Source organism: Mya arenaria, chromosome 13, assembly GCF_026914265.1.
Source record: "Mya arenaria isolate MELC-2E11 chromosome 13, ASM2691426v1".
In the NCBI taxonomy this organism is placed as follows: Eukaryota; Metazoa; Mollusca; class Bivalvia; order Myida; family Myidae; genus Mya; species Mya arenaria.
The window spans coordinates 45,046,991-45,069,721 of record NC_069134.1 but is presented as its reverse complement, the minus strand read 5'-3'; the positions used below and the strand labels follow the sequence as shown (position 1 = coordinate 45,069,721).

Here is a 22,731-nt window from a genome sequence, read left to right as displayed (position 1 = left end):
AAAATAAATGCCAGATCTATAATTCATTGAATCTGTGTTAACATCATGTTAACATTTCTTGAGAAAAAACAGGTATTTGTTATAAATATACATGCCTTTAATTTATATAGCACATGATGTAGGAAACTAGATCTTTCTATAATCAAATCATTGTCATCATATTGTCAAACTAAAATTCAGGTTACAGTCAATGTGTGCCCTATCACTGTCAAGATACTCTGAGTCTTCATCAATCTTAATTCAATATTGTGATTATATCTTCAATAACTTTAACCTACGGAAGAATTAACAATGCAAAATTTATCTGACAATTTAACATAAACATACAAATATTATTCAAAATGAAGATCCATGACAGTAACCCAATTAAAATACCATACTAAAATGCCCCATATCAGGCAATTATTTCAGCAGCAATTTGCTACATTAAATTAAATGATTAAGTTTTCAAGAAATCAAATTAAAATTCGAAATTTCAAACCTTGATTGGAAGACACTGTTAAGAATTTGTGTGTTTATTATTTCAGCATAAATCCACACACTGAGTATAATCACAGTCACTATGTATCTGAATGATCTGTTCACTCTCACGGTAAGGTTGGTTATGAATGCGCAGGCATGCACAGTAAACTGGTAATGTTCCCTACACTGCTTTAACAAATGTTGACTGCTTTTGGCTGTAATCCAATAAAATCACTCACTGGCACAGAAATTTGTCATAAAAACCTTGGGAGCTCAAAATGTCAACACTAAAATGTTGGTTTGAGTATCGTGAAATGGTTGTGTTAAATTTATGTATAACAATATAATCTTCATAAAACATATTATGTACAATCAAATATTGTGGATGACATTGTGTTAAACTTGATGAATCTTATTATTGTGTCAATCTCTTTTTTCTTTAACAGTAACAGTAATGTTACTAAATGTAACTAAATTAACTACTCTGGTAATATATGATATGTAAAACCCCTGTGCTTTCCCACAGAACACCTATCTGCTTGCAGTGGAATCGCAAGCATTGCCGCGGCAATGCAGTGGTATCACCAGTGAACGCGTTGGGATCGCATAGAACGAGCAACGGCGTGCACTTTGTGCATGCCAAAAACATATGCCATCGTTTGATGTTTTGATAAGAGCCCAAGGGATCACCGTGAGGTCGCCGTAGCAGTTAGGTCTCCTACAAAGCCACAGGATCACCACAGAAGCGCAGAGAGGTTGCACAATGGTTATTGATTTAATTCAACGCCAATTATTGTTGAGTATAATATAAGTCAACCATCCAAAAAATTAACCTATCCTTATCAATGTGCAATGTGATTTCTGAAATTTACTCCATAGAGTCAAAGCAAGATTCGGAAGAAATCAAAATGCAAACAGTTCTCGTTGATGGACCGACAAAAGTGGACAGAATAATTTCTCTGGGTGTTCTGAAAGGATTTGGGTTTGTTTAGAACTCTTTTTTTATTCTTGACTATGTCACTGCAGTTTTTATTATATTCTTGGTTTTATTTCCAACCTGACAAGTAAAAAACATGTAGGATTTTCATTTAGTTGACATTCATTAATTTAATCCTTGTTAAAAGTTGTTATAATTTATAACTTTTTTTGTAAGGATTAAATTCATGAATATCAAATGTAAAAACCCAACAACAAAACTTGCCAGTCTCACCAGTATGTATCTCCATTTAAATCCCAAGGATGTCTAAACAGAAGTTTTGTGTGACACTGTCAGATGTTTGAGGGCTCTTGAACAGCATTTTCTTGTTCTGAATATCAGCCTCAGTACCGGCATTAAAATAGTCTCTACTCAAGCAACAAACACACCGAACATAAAGTATCTCCCAAATGAGTGATATTCCTGCTCGGTAAGGAAATGTATACCTCAGTTAATGTGGTAAGATAATAAAATTGCATTTTCGATTAATATCGTTTAATGATGAAAAATAAAAGAATGTTTCCCTTCCAATGTTTTGTTGTTGTTTTTTTTTTTTTGTAGAGCACTCAATATTAAGAATTTTATTTTTATTTAGCCTTGCAGACCCAAATGCTTTCAAAGAATTTATGTGAAACACTTGATAAAAAAATGCTAGCCTAACTATCCCTATCAGACATGTTTTACTTCTAATTCCTATCTCTCCTTATCTTTCCCTCCCACTCTGGCCCATTGACAAAAGTCCAGGGTGTACTTTATCAACTTTTTATCAATGTTTTTACTCATTTATTTGGAATCCGATACATAGGAGAAAGACAACCAGCAGAAAAGCCTGTACAGAATTTGATGTGCAATTAAGGTGGAACGCGACTATGATTTTTTTTTCGAGTTACTGTCTGAAAATTGGTATACGAATAGAAGAGCATATGCCCAATTAGGGACTGTTTTTAACATTTTCAATATTCGGAACAGTTTTGAAACTATGTCTTCTCAAAATATACCACTGACGTCAATTTCGAGACGTCTCTCATATTTTTGCGTTCCAGCTACAATAACTGATAGTTTCACCAATTCTTCGTTTACCGCTAAGAAATTTAAACCTCAAGTGCGTCTTGTGAAAACGTTCACGCACATATATTTTTCGTTCTCTTGTTTTACGTTATTTATTTAAAATTTGTCTTTAACGTCATTTTTCGCGGGAAAAACGGCGTCGTGTTTCGCTGAAAAAAGTGCGCCTTTCTTTAATTCTTGAAAAAACTGCTCGTTTAATTTTTGATTTTTTTAAATACATGTATTCAATGTTTTATTACAAATCGCCTGATATCAAAAAAAGGGTACCTCACCGACTTCGTTTTTGCGCAGTATCAAATAATCTAACCCCTATACCTGTTTCTTTTTCATTACGTATTGTTATAAAACGTTTAGCATGACGTAAATCAAACTATTATTTACACTAATAAAAGCTTAGTTTTGAATAAACCACTGATCAATAACATATAACAGTTGTTCTTAATTTTAGTTAAATTGATAATTCAACATTGTTTTCTTCTGTTGAATTCCGAATAGTTAACATTATTAAATAATTAAAGCACTGATTATAAATGTACTATAGTTAAAGTGACATGCTTATCCAAAATCCATGCATAAACATGTATAACAAGATCAATTTTGTCTAATAAAACTTTAACTTCTTACTCAATTATGCATTTATGGAAAATATTAATTACTGGTTACAAGATTTTAACCGCGTGTTTAATAACAGAATGCACAAAAACATTAAATTATTGGTGAATGCTAAAATATTTACTGTGGTATACTCTAATCTCATAATGTAAAAATACCATGTTTTATGCTCATTTCTTTCAAATCAACTCGGTATTTCTCATAAGAACCATTGTTTTCGACAAGATTTCTGCATCCAAGCGTCAGATCACACACGACCTTACTATCATGGAAGTCAAATAGACTTATTTTATTTGCATGTAGAATGTAAGCTTTTTATTTATACTTATATTTAGCTATATCCTACCTATATAAATATTTTGACAACAATATGCTATAATTTTTAACTGTACTATTACTGTATATAATATTATTTATGTTCTATGTCTATCAATGTTTGGATATATTATGAATATGTCCAGCCATGGGGAAAATTTATGATATTGAGTTGAGTTGATATGGGAGAGTAAGTGTGCATCTGTAAATAGTTACTATAAGCTCATTTTGTTAAGGGCTGTTATAGATTACATACAAACACACGCATATAACGTACACCTGCGCATGCGTAAAAATGCACCCCACACACCATACCACACTCAAGCATGCTTGCACACGCATGCATATATGCGCACGCGCTCGCGCTCCCGCACACAAACACACACACACACACACAGACACACACACATAAGCGATCATACGCACGCCCATACACACGCACACACACGCACGCGCACACACACGCTCTCACACACATGTACGCTCTCACACGCAGGCGTGTTTGTACACACGCTCCCGCGCTCACACACACGCACGCCCGCACACACGCGTGTACAATACGCACGGCAGGGACATTCGGTGCGGGATAAGGTAGCTATGTTGGCTTCTGTATCATAGGCATTGAATGCATCGCCGAAAGTTGTCTCATGAAGTTGCTTGTACGCACGAGAAGCTTTGATTGCGTGGTCAAGTCAGGAAAACAAAATAACTCGTTATGGATTAAAACAAACAATGCATTGATTAACAAAATTAAACATTTTACTGCACTAAAACATTAACTTTAAGATCATCATTTGAGCCATTTGGAACATATATTTTTATCATAGTGTGTGTGTGTGTGTGTGCGTGTGCGTGAGTGTGTGCGTGTGTGTGTGTGTGTGTGTGTGTGTGTGCGTGTTCGTGTGTGTGGGCGTGCGTGCATGTACGAGTATGTGGGCGTATACGTGCGTTCATGTGAGTGCATTTGTGTGAACTATAACAACCCTTAATAAGATGAGATAATAGAAACAATTCAATGTGATCATTTACAATCAGTGCAAACACAAGTATTAAACACAAATACGATTTACCACAACTTATACTATTGTTTTAATATGCCTTTAAGAATTAATACATATCGAAAACAATGGTTCTTATGAAGAATACCGAGTTTAATTTGAAAGAAATATGAGACCATAGTAAATCCTTTAGCATTCACAAAAAAAAAATGAATCATTTTTGCGCTTTCTACTATTAAATAAACAGTTACAATCTTGTAATCAGTGAATAATATTTTGTATGAGTTTATTATTTAGTAAGAAGTAAGGGTTTATCAGTCAAAACTAGATCAAAGCATTCTCCTGATATTGCACGGAAATATTTTTTTATATTAGAGGTCACAGCGACGTTGACCTTTGACCTTGTGACCCCCCAAAATATAGGAGTTTTCTAAACCTCATGATCAACCTCCCTACCAAGTTTGGTGAACCTAGGTCAAACCATTCTCAAGATATTGAGCGGAAATGTTTTTTACATTGGGGGTCGCCGCGACCTTGACCTTTGACCTAGTGACCCCAAAAACAATAGGGATCTTCTACACCTCATGACCAACCTCCCTACCAAGTTTGGTGAACCTAGGTCAAACCGTTGTCAAGATATTGAGCGGAAATGTTTTTTACATTGGGGGTCGCCGCGACCTTGACCTTTGACCTAGTGACCCCAAAAACAATAGGGATCTTCTACACCTCATGACCAACCTCCCTACCAAGTTTGGTGAACCTAGGTCAAACCATTCTCAAGATTTTGAGCAGAAATGTTTTTTATATTGGGGGTCGCCGCGACCTTGACCTTTGACCTAGTGACCCCAAAAACAATAGGGATCCTCTACACCTCACGACCAACCTCCCTACCAAGTTTGGTGATCCTAGGTCATGCAGTTTTCCAGTTATCGATCGGAAACGAAGTGTGACGTACGGACGGACTGACGGACTACCGGACTGACGGACAGGGCAAAAACAATATGTCTCCCCCAGAGAGGGGGAGACGAGGGGGAGACATAATAAATGTTTGTTATACATGTGGAATATTGATTTGAATAAGAGTTTCACTTTGAAATTTTAGTGTGTTTTAAATTAACGCTGATTGACCCCGTTATATATTGACCACATGAGTCATTTTCTTTCTGTTCAAAGAATGACCGATCATTTTTTAACGTCAAGAACTGACCATCCCGCACCCCTCCCCAAACCGTTGCGAAACAAATGACCCTCGTTGAAAATGTTCAAGAGTTATATTCACTACCAAACTTAGTCAATAATATGGTTAACAATATAAGTGGAATTTATTAATTGTATATGGTTTTATTCAACTACATCAGACTTAGATTCAAGTCACTGAACTCTATAGTCATGTATTTTATAGATCTGTATACTATTACATTTTTCTCTGATAGTGACATACAGCAGAAAACTTGGATGATTTTAAGGGGGGGAGGGGGGGCTGCACCCCCTCTTCTGCCGGGATCTGTTTGTGCTTATTACAATGCAGATTTCTGTCGATTATCATTTTTTGGTTTGTTAGTTATATTTTGTGTATGAAATGAGTGTCACACACTGGATTTACTATGCTTTTGCTTAGTTTAGAGCCTTATAACTGCAGATCTCTACAGATACTTATTAAAGAAATTGGTAACTAATAAAGTAGTAGAACCGTTTATTGTTGTGTTATTACTGTACATGTATAATTATATAAAAAAACAAAGCACTAATCAGCATAGTCACAGCTCATAGCATAGTGACTGGAACGATTATTGATGTGTATTATCAAAATATTATAATTCAGCAAATGAGATTGCTTAATAATTAAGAAAGCCTCTCATTAAAATAGCCGCCAGATTTAAGTCATTGATTTATAAAGCTGGTTATTCAGCGCCCGTCTTGTGTGGAATTAGATATTTTGTGCAACAACAATAACAAATATCCCTAACATAAAACTGATCAGACACTCTAAGAATTCTAATCTTTCCATTTAATAAACAAAAGCAATTCGATTAACGTCATGCTAAATGTTTAAATACACTACGTTTTGAAAAAGAAACAGGTATAGGGTTTAGATTATTTGATACTGCCCAAAAACAAAGTCGGTGAGGTACCCTTTTCTTGATATCATGCGATTTGTAATAAAACATTGAATACATGTATTTAAAAAAATCAAAAATTAAACGAGCAGTTTTTTCAAGAATTAAAGAAGACGCACTTTTTTCAGCGAAACACGACGCCATTTTTCCCGCAAAAATGACGTTATAGACGAATTTAGAAACAATGACGTTCAACAAGAGAAAGAAAAATATATGAGCGTGAATGTTTTCACAAGACGTACTTGACGTTGAAATTTCATAGCTGTAAACGAAGAATTGATGAAAATATCGGTTATTGTAGCTGGAACGCAAAACTATGACAGACGTCTCAAAATTGACGTCAGTGGCATATTTTGAAAACTCAGAGATTCAAAACTGTTCCGAATATTGAAAAAGTAAAAACAGTCCCTAACTGGGCATATGCTCTTCTATTCGTATACCAATTTTCAGACAGTAACTCGAAAAAAAATTCATAGTCGCGTTCCACCTTAAATGCTTTTGTAGTGTCATTGCGCTTCTAAAATGTATTATGCACAATTTGAAATAAAAAGCGCAGGCAAAATACATTTTAAAATTAAGCCAGAAAAGATGGTTATGTAAGCAGTAAATGTGACTAAAAACTTCAAATTCCATACGATGTGATCACACATCTTCCGTACAAATATTCTTGTTCATGGTATTTATAAAATAATTTTAGCTATCCTGACCAATTTTTGTCACCATGTTATTTGAATAAACTGTAGGAATGAAGTCTTTGTTGTCCACTTATCATTCATTTGATTAATGTCACATATTGACTTAATATAACACCTGCAAAATCAACCATTATATACTCCTTGACAAAAAAATCACAAAAAAGTGTTTAATTTGATTTTACACATTGAGCTGCAAATGTACTTTTGTATTTATAGAATTTTGGATTATTCCATAATGGTTGTAAATTAATTATAAGATAAGATTTGATAGATTGTTGTGTAAAATAATTCCGTATTTTACTAAAGGCAGGATGTTTGTTGCGAAATATAGCCAATACTTCTAGTTATGAACTTGAATATAGTATAATATATATTATTTGTAATCTTGCTTTTTGTTCTTTTTATAAAACTGAAATAGATTTATAATACAACACAAATATGCGCCTGAAGATGGGTAACAAATTTATACAGTAAAGCCTCCAAACCATTTTGTCGAAGCAGACAAAGTGTGTTCTGGTGTTCACTTATTTTTAAATAAGTATATTATATTCTAAACCCTTAGTTTTGATATTTGTTAACAGCAACGCCCCCCCCCCCCTCGCTCAACAAAACAACAACAATAGAAAAAGTTCATTATTCTACATGGTTTCAAACCCACTTCCTTTCAACTTCATAGCCCGGCACTTTGCGCACTCCTCTTGAAAGATATTCATGCTAAATAACGTACTCTTACCTGTTTAGGTATGTAATAATAGAATATAAGTCCAAAAGGTTAGTAACAGCTTGGGTGTCAAAATCTGACTATATAAAGTCTCAACATTTAAAGACATCTACAATTAAATTCATTGAGTAAAGAAGGTTAAAAGTTAAAAAGAGTGGTAACAATTAATGCCTACATCATTAAAATTCAATAAAAAACAACTGAAAAGTCCATCCATTAATTTAAAATCGCTGAATGGTCAACAGCTCATAGATGCAAATCATAATATACCCAATTATTACTCTTCAAAAGGAAGAGTATCCAAGCTAATTTTTCATTGAAAAGAATTCTCATCCCAACTGTCAGAACCCCAAGGACCAAACATTACTTTTTCTCCTTCAAAATTTTGTGAGAGCGCTGTACCCCTGTCAAGTTTCTGATGGCCAGTATCAATGTCAGGAGATCAGATCGACTTGATGATGACCAGTGATAGCTGGGACAATTTGCCAGTCAATTATCCTGCAAAGTGGCTCTTCAAGAGTAACAATACCCTGTCACCATCCTCAGATATCTTAACTGAAGATGGCCATAATGAATACAAAAGCAAACATCCACTCTTTACCTTATCCAATTACATGAACTTGAATGTATGGGCTGCTACACATAAAATAACATTGTGGGTAGAAATTAGCAGAATTCCATAATGATAAACCTGTAGGTGTGGCCTTGACATTAGAGGTAGGGTCGTGAGTCTTGCATGTGAAACATTGCATTCATGTACCGAACACATGCGCCAATTTATTTCAAAATCACACTGTGCATGACAAAGTTACAGCCTGGACACGACCAACTGCACTGTATATGCATATATGCATATTTCAATAATGATAAACCCGTAAGTGTGACCTTGACCTTTGAATTTGGGACGTGGATTTTAAAATACCTCCATGCATGACAAAGTAACATTCTAGAAATGAGAGAGGGTATTTTAAAATCCCTCTGTCCATGACACAGGAACAGCCTGGACACAGAAAACCAGAGGAATGCACAGACTGTGCAATTTCAATATGCTCAACACTTACTAGTTCCTACATATTTGGCATTGAATATCAAATCATTCATTTCATACTTTAAGTGTATACATAACAAGAGCGGTCACAGACAGCTATATCCCCCGCCTCATGGGGGCATTTTTTGTAACGAAAGCCAATCAATGGTAAGGGTAGTTTGTCAGGAACTTAAGAAATGCGTAAAATTAAAAAAGGGCAAAAGCAAATTGCAAAAACCTGACAATATGCGCTGCGTCACTATATAGTCATCAATCTGTGAAAGTTTGGTAGAAATTGCATGGAAAACATAAGAGGAGTTGCGAAGAAACCAATGTTAAATGTAAAATAAACAAAGGACAATAATTCTTTCAAAAATGGTTGAATCGCAAAAGCCAGACAAATTGCGCTGCGTCACTATATAGTCATCAATCTGTGAAAGTTTGGTAGAAATCGCATGAAAAACATAAGAGGAGTTGCGAAGAAACCAATTTTAAATGTAAAATAAGCAAAGGGCAATAACTCTTTCAAAAATGGTCAAATCGCAAAAGCCAATCAATATGCGCTGCCTCACTTTATGATCATCAATCTGTGAAAGTTTGGTAGAAATCGCATGAAAAAATGTAAGAGGAGTTGCGAAGAAACCAATTTTAAATGTAAAATAAGCAAAGGGCAATAACTCTTTCAAAAATGGTCAAATCGCAAAAGCCAGACAATATGCGCTGCATCACCTTATGATCAGCAATCTGTGAAAGTTTGGTAGAAATCGCATGAAAAACGTAAGAGGAGTTGCGAAGAAACCAATTTTAAATGAAAAATAACCAAAGGGCAATAACTCTTTCAAAAAAGATCAAATCACAAAAGCCTGACAATATGCGCTGCGTCACTATATAGTCATCAATCTGTGAAAATTTGGTAGAAATTGCATGGAAAACGTAAGAGGAGTTGCGAAGAAACCAATTTTAAATGTAAAATAAACAAAGGGTTATAACTCTTTCAAAAATGGTTGAATCGCAAAAGCCCGACAATATGCGCTGCTTCACTTTATGATCATCAATCTGGGAAAGTTTGGTAGAAATCGCATGAAAAACATAAGAGGAGTTGCGAAGAAACCAATTTTAAATGTAAAATAAACAAAGGGCTATAACTCTTTCAAAAATGGTTGAATTGCAAAAGCCCGACAATATGCGCTGCTTCACTTTATGATCATCAATCTGTGAAAGTTTGGTAGAAATCGCATGAAAAACGTAAGAGGAGTTGCGAAGAAACCAATTTTAAATGTAAAATAAACAAAGGGCCATAACTCTTTCAAAAATGGTTGAATTGCAAAAGCCCGAAAATATGCCCTGCTTCACTTTCTGATCATCAATCTGTGAAAGTTTGGTAGAAATCGCATGAGAAATGTAAGAGGAGATGCAAAGAAATGAATGTGGGACGGACGGACGCACACACAAAAGCACGCACACACACACGCACACACACATGCACGCACGCACACACGGAAAAGAGCCTACCATTACTATATCCCCTCGCCTTTTCAAGGCGGGGGATAACAAAGGCATCAAATACATTAATATAAAGTTAAATCACCTTTTTCCCCCCATCATATAAACATTTCATTGAAAGACTTGCACCTAGAAACAGCAGACAGATGTATATTCCCCAGGTAAAATGCTTCCATTTTTCTGGTTTACTTCATCAAAGAAGTTAAATTCTGATGGCAATTAATTCAGTTGCAGCCACTAATGTCAAGTACCAATTTTCTTGTAATAAATCATACTTATCCTGTACATTTTGGGACTTCAAGAAAAACATTTTAACAAAATCCTGCCTAACAGTTATAATGTTATAGATTTGGAGAAAATGTATAAACAAAAATCATATTCAATTTCATTTGAGGGGTTCAAATTTTAGATTTCAGAAAAAGGTATATTTAAAGTGAGTAAATTATAAGTAGTACATCTAATGTTCAGGAAGAAATTTCAACCAGACACTGAACCCAAAATGAGTGGCAAACAAGCATCAAAACCCATCAGTCAGCAAGTGAGTCCAGTTCATCTGTCATCCAGCATGAGTGACCCTTGTCAAGTTTCACACCTGGTCATTTAGAGGTGACCACTCAATCACTTGACATTACAGCCACATTAAAACTAATGTCCACTTCACAATGGCAAACACTCGACAGTAAACACCAAATTTCATTAAAATCTACCCACTTCCTTATAAAATAAACAAATATATATATGCAGACTTCATATGCTAGATAGAAGTTTCTCTAAAACATCATAGTGGGACTGAAACAGTCTTAAAATAATTGAATTAGAGGACAGAGGAATTTATTTAACTTTTTATGCAATGCATATCTACTCATAATGTTAATTTTGAAACAATGCACCAAAGAAATCCATAAGATCAAGTTCTGGAAATAAAAAAAATTGGCCGGGACAAACTTTGTGACAGTGAATATTTTTGTGAATGGGGCCTGAGGGCCCTTAGCATAGTGAACAAGAGCGGTCACAGACAGCTATATCCCCCGCCTCATTGGGGCATTTTTTGTAACGGAAGCCAATCAATGGTAAGGGTAGTTTATCAGGAACATAAGAAATGCGTAAAATTAAGAAACGGCAATAATTCTTTCAAAAAAGGTCAAATTGCAAAAGCCTAACAATATGCGCTGCGTCACTATAAAGTCATAAACGTAAGAGGAGTTGCGAAGTAACCAATTTTTAATGTAAAATAAAGATAGGGCAATAACTCTTTCAAAAATGGTCGAATCGCGAAAGCTCAACAATATGCGCTGCGTCACTATATAGTCATCAATCTGTGAAAGTTTGGTAGAAATTGCATGAAAAACGTAAGAGGAGTTGCGAAGAAACCAATTTTAAATGTAAAAAAAAAGGGCAATAACTCTTTCAAAAATAAACGAATCAGGAAAGCCCGACAATACGCGCTGCTTCACTTTATTATAATCAATCTGTGAAAGTTTGGTAGAAATCGCATGAAAAACGTAAGAGGAGTTGGGAAGAAACCAATTTTAAATGTAAAATAAACAAAGGGCAATAACTCTTTCAAAAATGGTCAAATCAGGAAAGCCCGACAATATGCGCTGCTTCACTTTATGATCATCAATCTGTGAAAATTTGGTAGAAATCTCATGAAAAACATAAGAGGAGTTGCAAAGAAACCAATTTTAAATGTAAAATAAACAAAGGGCAATTACTCTTTCAAAAATGGTCGAATCGGGAAAGCCCAACAACATGCACTGCTTCACTTTATGATCATCAATTTGTGAAAGTTTGGTAGAAATCGCATGAGAAATGTAAGAGGAGATGCAAAGAAATGAATGTGGGACGGACGCACGCACACACGCACGCACACACGCACGGAATAGCGCCTACCATTACTATATCCTCTCGCCTTTTCAAATGCCTAAAACTGTGAAAGTAAATTATATATTTCAAAGAAAAAAACAACCTTTTAAGACCCTGCATTTGCAAACTTTTAAGAGAATAAGGCAGACTTTTGTGAAAAAACGTCTGATTGTGAATGGGCCCGAAATTCATTAAAAAAACAACACTGCAGATATAACATAAAATGGGTTACAATGATGAACCTATAAGACAATATAATTTTCCCTATTAAATGTCACTATTTTAGATAAACCTGCATGTACATGGGTCCCTAAAATTTAATTCAGTTAACTCAAATAAAATGGCAGAGTAGGCTATTGCTTTTGCATGTCTAAATATAGTCTCAAAACTAAGTTTGTAGTATTCAATCAACACTCCTAATTTTATACAAGCAATAATTATTGCAATTTAAAAACATAAGTTTAATTCTGTTTTAGAAAAATGAGTTTTATATTCTCAGCATGGAAGAAATACAAAGAATAAAGACCACATTTGCAATGTTATAAAATGTAATAATAAATTAAGGTATCTAAAATCTTTTACTAAAGCCGCAAATCCTAAAACATAATCTAGCTCTGCAGAGTGAATGCCATTATCTGCTGGGTTCCAGTCAGAAGTATTTTAGTTATGGCTATGGTTACTTTGTATGCAAACAAAACACAGGGTGCAAAGGGTATTACAATACAGGACTTTTTTCTTCATAGAAGAGACAAGCTAAAAATTCTCATTTTAGAACATTAAAGCATCGCCAGTGATAATGGTCTAGCAGTACATATGTGCACCTCTCACCCAGTGACAGTGTTCTAGCAGTACATACATGGACCTCTCACCCAGTGACAGTGGTCTAGCAGTACATACGTGCATCTCTCACCCAGTGGACCTCTCACCCGGTGACAGTGGCCTAGTGGTACATACATGCACCTCTCACCCAGTCACAACGATCTAGTGGAACATATGTGCACCTCTTTACCGGTGACAGTGGTCTAGCAGTACATACCTGCACCTCTCACCCAGTGACAATGATCTAGCGGTACATACGTGCACCTCTCACCCGGTGACAGTGGTCTAGCAGTACATACGTGCACCTCTCACTCAGTGACACGATCTAGTGGTACATATGTGCACCTCTCACCCAGTGACAGTGGTCTAGCAGTACATACGTGCACCTCTCACCCAGTGACACGATCTAGTGGTACATATGTGCACCTCTCACCCAGTGACAGTGGTCTAGCAGTACATACGTGCACCTCTCACCCAGTGACAGTGGTCTAGCAGTACATACGTGCACCTCTCACCCAGTGACACGATCTAGTGGTACATATGTGCACCTCTCACCCAGTGACAGTGGTCTAGCAGTACATACGTGCACCTCTCACCCAGTGACAGTGGTCTAGCGGTACATACGTGCACCTCTCACCCGGTGACACGATCTAGTGGTACATATGTGCACCTCTCACCCGGTGACAGTGGTCTAGCAGTACATACGTGCACCTCTCACTCAGTGACACGATCTAGTGGTACATATGTGCACCTCTCACCCAGTGACAGTGGTCTAGCAGTACATACGTGCACCTCTCACCCAGTGACAGTGGTCTAGCAGTACATATGTGCACCTCTCACCCGGTGACAGTGGTCGAGCAGTACATACGTGCACCTCTCACCCAGTGACACGATCTAGTGGTACATATGTGCACCTCTCACCCAGTGACACGATCTAGTGGTACATATGTGCACCTCTCACCCGGTGGACCTCTCATCAGGTGACAATAGTCTCGCGGTACATACATGCACCTCTCACCCAGTGACACGATCTAGTGGTACATATGTGCACCTCTCACCCGGTGACAGTGGTCTAGCAGTACATACGTGCACCTCTCACCCAGTGACAATGATCTAGCGGTACATACGTGCACCTCTCACCCAGTGGACCTGTCACCCGGTGACAATGGTAAGGCAGTACATACGTGCACCTCTCACCCAGTGACAATGGTCAAACAGTACATACGTGCACCTCTCACCCAGTAAAAGTGGTCTAGCTGTACATACATGCACCTCTCACCCAGTGACAATGGTCTAGCGGTACATACGTGCACCTCTCACCCATCAACAGTGGTCTAGCTGTACACACGTGCACCTCTTACCCAGTGACAGTGGTCTAGCAGTACATACGTGCACCTCTCACCCAGTGACACAGTGGTCAAGCCGTACATACTTGCACCTTTCACCCAGTGACAATGGTCTAGCGGTATATATGTCACCTCTCACCACGTGACAATGGTCTAGCTGTACATACGTGCACCTCTTACCAAGTGACAGTGGTCTAGCAGTACATATGTGCACCTCTTACCCAGTGACAGTGGTCTAGCAGTACATACGTGCACCTCTCACCCAGTGACACAGTGGTCTAGCCGTACATATGTGCACCTCTCACCCAGTGACAAAGGTCTAGCGGTACATATGTGCACCTCTCACCCAGTGGAACTCTCATCAGGTGACAATAGTCTAGCGGTACATACATGCACCTCTCAACCAGTGACAAAGGACTAGCGGTATATACGCGCACCTCTCACCCAGTGACAAAGGTCTAGCAGTACATAAGTGCATCTCTCACCCAGTGGACCTCTCATCAGGTGACAATGGTCTAGCGGTACATACATGCACCTCTCACCTGGTGACAATGGTCTAGCAGTACATACATGCAACTCTCACCCAGTGACAGTGGTCTAGCTGTACATATGTGCACCTCTCACACAGTGACAATGGTCTAGGTGTACATACGTGCACCTCTTACCCAGTGGACCTCTCATCTGGTGACAATGGTGTAGCAGCACATGCGTGCACCTCTCACATAGTAGACCTCTCACCCGGTGACAATGGTCTAGCCGATCATATGTTCACCTCTCACCCAGTGACAGTGGTCGAGCGGTACATATGTGCAACTCTAACCCAGTGCCAATGGTCTAGCAGTACATATGTGCACCTCTCAACCATGACAATGGTCTAGCAGTACATATGTGCACCTCTCACCCATGACAATGGTCTAGCAGTACATATGTGCACCTCTCAACCATGACAATGGTCTAGCAGTACATATGTGCACCTCTCACCCAATGACAATGGTCTAGCAGTACATATGTGCACCTCTCACCCATGACAATGGTCTAGCAGTACATATGTGCACCTCTCACCCAGTGACAATGGTCTAGGTGTACATACGTGCACCTCTCACCCAAGCCGTTGGTTTGTGCAACACCAGGTGCACATTCTGTAGAATTGTCAATGGAAAGCAGTTGGAAACAGACACAAGGAGAGTGGGTCATATAGTCTCCCCAATCAAACTATAATAAATTAGTAATAACTAAATCTATTCAATAATTAAGTTAATGTGGACAAGAAAGAGACAACAACTAAAACCATTCAATCCACCACATTTTTCTGAAAATATTCCCAACCATATAATACGTAATAGAACTCATAGCAACCCACCTACAGAATAGTGGGTGATTTAACTTTAATGGCTGCAGTTTTTTGAATAGTCATGACTATATGATAAAACACCAGGAAGCGTATAAACTGTTTTGTAATTGTCAGTACTTGGAACACTACTGAGTATACTTGATAAAGAAAGCACAATTTTTTTTTTACTCTCACACAAAATTCTTCCTTGTCTCTTTAATAGCTTCAGTCCAGTCAAATATAGCCTTAAAAGGAACATAAATCAAATTACCATTGTTCTGTTGCTCAGGCGTAAAAAAATGTTTGTTACCACTAACCCAACCGATTTTTTTTGCCTCTCAACCCTACTTTTTTTTGGGCTGTAGAGTGTTGACTTTTTTTCCATAAGTGCCTAAAAACTGTTCATTTATGAGTGAACATGATAATATTTGACCATTTAATGAATAAAACCTTCTACAATAGCAATATACCATGATATAGGTCTGTATTGTACAGAAATCCAGGTTCTCAAAAAAGATAAAATTAAAAAAAAGTAATGCCTACCTACCGACCTTATTTTTTATAAGATGTTAGTGGAAACCAAAACTAACGAACATTTTCTCAAATATTTTGCTGTGAAAATTATATTTATATGTTTCCCAAAAGAACAGAGTTCAATATGACTATTTTCTAGCATTTCCAATGTTCATGATTGTAATTAAATTGTTTGAAACATGATTAACAAGAGCGGTCACAGACCGCTATATCCCCCGCCTCATGGGGGCATTTTTTGTAACAAAAGCCAATCAATGGTAAGGGTAATTTCTCAGGAACATAAGAAATGCATAAAATTAAGAAAGGGCAATAACTCTTTCAAAAAAGGTCAAATTGCAAAAGCCTGACAATATGCGCTGCGTCACTATATAGTCATCAATCTGTGAAAGTTTGGTAGAAATTGCATGGAAAACGTAAGAGGAGTTGCGAAGAAACCAATTTTAAATGTAAAATAAGCAAAGGGCAATAACTCTTTCAAAAATGGTCAAATCGCAAAAGCCAATCAATATGCGCTGCCTCACTTTATGATCATCAATCTGTGAAAGTTTGGTAGAAATCGCATGAAAAAATGTAAGAGGAGTTGCGAAGAAACCAACTTTAAATGTAAAATAAGCAAAGGGCAATAACTCTTTCAAAAATGGTCAAATCGCAAAAGCCAGACAATATGCGCTGCATCACCTTATGATCATCAATCTGTGAAAGTTTGGTAGAAATCGCATGAAAAACGTAAGAGGAGTTGCGAAGAAACCAATTTTAAATGTAAAATAAGCAAAGGGCAATAACTCTTTCAAAAAAGGTCAAATTGCAAAAGCCTGACAATATGCGCTGCGTCACTATATAGTCATCAATCTGTGAAAGTTTGGTAGAAATTGCATGGAAAACATAAGAGGAGTTGCGAAGAAACCAATTTTAAACGTAAAAAAAAGGGTAATAACTCTTTCAAAAATGGCCGAATCGCGAAAGCCCGACAATATGCGCTGCGACACTATATAGTCATCAATCTGTGAAAGTTTGGTAGAAATCACATGAAAAACGTAAGAGGAGTTGCGAAGAATCCAATTTTAATTGTAAAATAAACAAAGGGCAATAACTCTTTCAAAAATGGTCGAATCGGGAAAGCCCGACAATATGCGCTGCTTCACTCTATGATAATCAATCTGTGAAAGTTTGGTAGAAATCACATGAAAAAGGTAAGGAGTTGCGAAGAAACCAATTTAAATGTAAAATAAGCAAAGGGCAATAACTCTTTCAAAATTGGTCAAATCAGGAAAGCCAGAAAATATGCCCTACTTCACTTTATGATAATCAATCTGTGAAAGTTTGGTAAAAATCGCATGAAAAACGAAAGAGCAGTTGCGAGGAAACCAATTTTAAATGTAAAATAAGCAAAGGGCAATAACTCTTTCAAAAATGGTCAAATCACAAAAGCCAGACATTATGTGCTGCTTCACTTTATGATCATCAATCTGTGAAAGTTTAATAGAAATCGCATGAAAAAACATAAGAGGAGATGCAAAAAAAAAAAAAATTTAAATGTAAAATAAGCAAAGGGCAATAACTCTTTCAAAAATGGTCAAATCAGGAAAGCCAGAAAATATGCGCTGCTTCACTTTATGATAATCAATCTGTGAAAGTTTGGTAAAAATCGCATGAAAAACGAAAGAGCAGTTGCGAGGAAACGAATTTTAAATGTAAAATAAGCAAAGGGCAATAACTCTTTCAAAAATGGTCGAATCAGGAAAGCCTGACAATATGCGCTGCTTCACTTTATGATCATCAATCTGTAAAAGTTTGGTTGAAATCGCATGAAAAACGTAAGAGCAGTTGCGAAGAAACCAATTTTAAATGTAAAATAAGCAAAGGGCAATAACTCTTTTAAAAATAGTTGAATCGGGAAAGCCCGACAATATGCGCTGCTTCACTTTATGATCATCAATCTGTGAAAGTTTGGTAGAAATCGCATGAGAAATGTAAGAGAAGATGCAAAGAAATGAATGTGGGACGGACGGAAGCACCCACGCACGCACACACGCATGCACAGACACACACACACGCACGGAATCGCGCCTACCATTACTATATCCCCTCACCTTTTCAAGGCGGGTTATAAAAAAGGACATATTCTTGGGTAAGATGAGAACATTGTACTGAAAGACAACACTTGTCAGATAACAAGGAAAGCGGACTCCAACACTTGTCAGTTTACAAGGAAAGCGGACACCAACACTTGTCAGTTAACAAGGAAAGCGGACTCCAACCCTTGTCAGTTAACAAGGAAAGTGACTCCAACACTTGTCAGTTAACAAGGAAAGCGGACTCCAACACTTGTCAGTTAACATGGAAAGCGGACTCCAACACTTGTCAGTTAACAAGGAAAGCTTACTCCAACACTTGTCAGTTAACAAGGAAAGCGGACTCATACACTTGTCAGTTAACAAGGAAAGCGGACTCCAACACTTGTCAGCTAACAAGGAAAGCGGACTCCAACACATGTCATTTAACAAGGAAAGCGGACTCCAACACTTGTCAGTTAACAAGGAAAGCGGACTCCACACTTGTCAGTTAACATGGAAAGCGGACTCCAACACTTGTCAGTTAACAAGGAAAGCGGACTCCATGCTTGTCAGTTTACAAGGAAAGCGGACACTAACACTTGTTAGTTAACAAGGAAAGCAGACTCAAACACTTGTCACTTTACAAGGAAAGCAGAAACCAACACTTGTCAGTAAACAGGGAAAGCGGACTCCACGCTTGTAAGTTAACAAGGAAAGCAGACTCCAAAATTTGTCAGTAAACACAGAAAGTGGACTCCAACACTTGTCATTTAGCAATATAAGCTGACTCCAACATTTGTCATTTTGCAATGTAATTTGACTCCAACATAATTTTTGTCATTTAGCAATGTAAGCTGACTCCAACATTTGTCAGTTTAAACTGTAAGCGGACTTTCAACATTTGTCAGCAAGCAATGTAAGCTGACTCTAACACTTGTCAGTTAATACTGTAAGCAGACTCCAACACTTGTCAATTAATACTGTAAGCTGACACAAACATTTGTCAGTATGCAATGTAAGCTGACTCCAACAATCGTCAATTAGTACTATAAGCAGATGCCACCATTTGTCATTTAACACTGTAAGCAGACGCAACACTTGTCTGTTTACATTCTAAGAGGACGCCAACAATCGTCAGTTAGTATTTTACACTGAAAGAGGACGCCAACAATCGTCAGTTAGTATTGTAAGCAGACGCCAACACTTGTCTGTTAACACTGTAAGCAGACACCAACACTTGTCTGTTAACAATGTAAGGGGACGTCAACAATCGTCAGTTAGTACTGTAAGCAGACGCCAACACTTGTCTGTTAACACTGTAAGAGGGACGTCCACATTCGTCAGTTAGCACTGTAAGCAGACGCCAACATTTGTCTGTTAACACTGTAAGCAGACACCAACACTTGTCTGTTAACACTGTAAGCAGACACCAACACTTGTCAGTTAACACTGTAAGCAGACACCAACACTTGTCTGTTAACACTGTAAGCAGACACCAACACTTGTCTGTTAACACTGTAAGCAGACACCAACAATCGTCAGTTAACACTGTAAGGGGACGCCAACAATCGTCAGTTAGTACTGTAAGCAGACGCCAACACATGTCTGTTAACACTGTAAGAGGGATGTCAAAAATCGTCAGTAAGTACTGTAAGCAGACACTAACACTTGTCTGTTAACACTGTAAGAGGGACGTCAACAAACGTCAGTTAGTACTGTAAGCAGACGCCAACACTTGTCTGTTAACACTGTAAGGGGACGTCAACAATCATCAGTTAGTACTGTAAGCAGACACCAACACTTGTCTGTTAACACTGTAAGTGGGACGTCAACAATCGTCAGTTAGTACTGTAAGCAGACGCCAACACTTGTCTGTTAACACTGTAAGGGGACACCAACAATCGTCAGTTAGTACTGTAAGCAGACGCCAACACTTGTCTGTTAACACTGTAAGGGGACGCCAACAATCGTCAGTTAGTACTGTAAGCAGACACCAACACTTGTCTGTTAACACTGTAAGGGGACGCTAACAATCGTCAGTTAGTACTGTAAGCAGACACCAACACTTGTCAGTTAACACTGTAAGGGGACGTTAACAATCGTCAGTAAGTACTGTAAGCAGACACCAACACTTGTCTGTTAACACTGTAAGGGGACGTCAACAATCATCAGTTAGTACTGTAAGCAGACGCCAACACTTGTCTGTTAACACTGTAAGGGGACGCTAACAATCGTCAGTTAGTACTGTAAACAGACCCCAAACTTGTCTGTTAACACTGTAAGAGGGATATAAACAATCGTCAGTTAGTACTGTAAGCAGACGCCAACACTTGTCTGTTAACACTGTAAGGCGACGCTATCAATCGTCAGTTAGTACTGTAAGCAGACAACAACACTTGTCTGTTAACACTGTAAGGGGATGTCAACAATCGTCAGTTAGTACTGTAAGCAGACAACAACACTTGTCTGTTAACACTGTAAGGCGACGCTATCAATCGTCAGTTAGTACTGTAAGCAGACACCAACACTTGTCTGTTAACACTGTAAGGGGATGTCAACAATCGTCAGTTAGTACTGTAAGCAGACGCCAACACTTGTCTGTTAACACTGTAAGGGGACGCTATCAATCGTCAGTTAGTACTGTAAGCAGACAACAACACTTGTCTGTTAACACTGTAAGGGGATGTCAACAATCGTCAGTTAGTACTGTAAGCAGACACCAACACTTGTCTGTTAACACTGTAAGGGGACTCCAACAATCGTCAGTTAGTACTGTAAGCAGACGCCAACACTTGTCTGTTAATACTGTAAGGGGGACGTCAACAATCGTCAGTAAGTACTGTAAGCAGACGCCAACACTTGTCAGTTAACACTGTAAGGGGATGTCAACAATCGTCAGTTAGTACTGTAAGCAGACGCCAACACTTGTCTGTTAACACTGTAAGGGGACACCACCCTTCCCTAAATTTGCCAGCAACTTCCACCAAATGCCACGGATTTGGGTGGCATTTGGTGGAAAATGGGTGGCACTTGGTGGAAAATGGGTGGCACTTGGTGGAAAATCAAGAATTTCACCAACTGCCATGAAATTTCCACCCAACTGGAGGTGGCAGTTGGTGTAAAATTGAACTCAGTTTTTTTTTTTCATGTGGCACTTGGTGAAAAAGTTGGACTTAGTTAATTTTTCATATGGCAGTTGGTGGAAAAATGAACTTAGTTAATTTTTTGGGTGGCATTTGGTGAAAAAAGACTTAGAAAATCTCAAGAGTTCTGTAAAATGGAAGTCAGCAAATTTCACCATTAATTATCATCGCGGAATAAGAATAGCATTCAGTTGCTGTTGAAGTTCATGCTGCTGTTTTAGCATCATTACATATGCTACTATTTAACTGGTAATACTACTTTTGGGGATTTCTCCCACTACTACTATAACTACATGTCCTACTACTCTTCATCATGTTGCTGGTTCTATTGATGATGATTACGATGTTGGTGGTTCCATTGATGATGATTATGATGTTAGTGGTTCTATTGATAATGATTTATATTGATATTGGTGGTTCTATTGATGATGATTATGATGGTGGTGGTGGTGGTGGTGGTAGTATTTATGATGATTGTGGTGGTGGTGGTTGATTTTGACAATTGTGGTGTTGTTGGTGGTTCATTGTGGTGTTGGTGAATATGATGATTGTGGTGGTATTGGTGATTATGACGACTGTGGTGGTGGTGATAGTGATCATGATGATTGTGGTGGTGGTGACAACAACAACATGTTGTTATTGATGATGATGAATGATGATGATGATGATGATGATGATGATGATGATGATGATGATGATAACAACAACAATGTGATGATGATTATCATGATCATGATAATGATGAGTTAAACTACCCCGGCGAAATAATGACCATGGTCGACCATGGTCCCCACGGTTTTTGACAGTTTTTGACGGTCAACCATGTTTTATCATGGTTAACCATCAAGTACCGTGGGAAAATCATTGCCTGGACCACGGTCGACCATGGTCGACCGTGGTCGACCATGGTCTACCATGGTACAAAAAAATATCACCATGGTATACCATGGTTTGACCATGGTCGACCATGGTCTACCATGGTACAAAAAAAGATCACCATGGTATACCATGGTTTTTGAAGGTCAACCATCAAGTACCGTGAAAAACCCCACAGTAGACCATGGTACAAAAGTTTTACTCCGAGAGTCACCATTTCAACCATGGTCTACCATGGTACACCAAGGTTGACCATGGTCAGCCACTGT

The 22,731-nt window shown here is 37.9% G+C and overlaps 1 protein-coding gene across 4 annotated transcripts in view; it reads right to left on the bottom strand.

The window, feature by feature from the left end:
* LOC128213633 (adhesion G protein-coupled receptor L3-like) overlaps positions 1-22,731 on the bottom strand; it is a 214,121-nt gene that overhangs the window by 160,702 nt on the left and 30,688 nt on the right. The window contains exon 1 of one of the 4 annotated variants that reach the window (XM_052919612.1): positions 482-597. The exons of the other annotated variants lie outside the window; for them this stretch is intronic. The gene's annotated coding sequence lies outside the window, so the exon portion shown is untranslated. Of the gene's footprint in view, positions 1-481; positions 598-22,731 lie in introns of those variants that run through there. 4 annotated transcript variants of the gene reach the window in all.